The sequence below is a fragment of the Aptenodytes forsteri genome, unplaced genomic scaffold, assembly GCF_000699145.1.
Source record: "Aptenodytes forsteri isolate BGI_AS27 unplaced genomic scaffold, ASM69914v1 Scaffold208, whole genome shotgun sequence".
Taxonomy (NCBI): domain Eukaryota; kingdom Metazoa; phylum Chordata; class Aves; order Sphenisciformes; family Spheniscidae; genus Aptenodytes; species Aptenodytes forsteri.
Window position 1 is genome coordinate 2604228 of NW_008794963.1, and position 890 is coordinate 2605117.

Here is an 890-nt window from a genome sequence, read left to right on the forward strand (position 1 = left end):
CATTTTCCTCCTCATGCATCTTGGGGCTTCGTTAATACCCCAGCCCCTATCATAGCAGTGCTGCTGGGGGAGATGTGTTGGGTAGAACAGTTGTGAGCCTTCCCTGGGTTGATGTGATGGAAGAAACTAAATAGTGTTGATGCTGCTCCAGCTCTTTTAAGTGGTCCCTTGGTCAGGACTCGGTGTCGTGTAGGTAAATTCAATCCAGAAGAAGTGGATTTTTTGGTGGAATTTTTACATTCATCTCTCGCAGCTGTGGAGAGTTTAAACTAATCACAATTCTCCCCAGTATGCTATCATCTCTGTAATTTGAAAAAGGATCAGGAGCCCACAGGCTTGGAAAATCTTGAAGGAACTCTTGTCCTGAAATACATCATCACATGTGGAAAAGACCACTTGCTGCATCATCTTAAAGGAGCTTAAGAATGCCGAAATCCAGTATCATTCTGGCATTCTTTCAAATGGCCTTAGAAATCTGAGTACATTTGCTTTTGACTGCAAAACAGCTTCTTTCCCTTTCGATCAATCCCGTGGCTGTCAATGTGTCTGCTGCAAGGTGCCAAAAACGTATGGAGTGTCTATGGGATAACACTGCCAAAGTCAGGGGTGCCTCAAGGCCTTCTCCCATGAACCCGCTGCAGCATTTGCTCAGTTGGAAAGCATTTGAAACAAAAAAGGAAAAAAAAAAAGAAAAAAAGGAGGCACAGACCTTTAAAAATTCCTTAAACTGCAATGATTGTTTTTGTGCAGATTGCTGCCTGCTGTTTAGATCCTTGTTGTTCAAAACTTCTGAAAGGCCTGATGCAATCAAAGAGACTTACTGGGTGAAATTGATTCCAGACCAGTTCCTGGGATCACACTGAGGTGAATCTGACATACTGGGCCTTCAG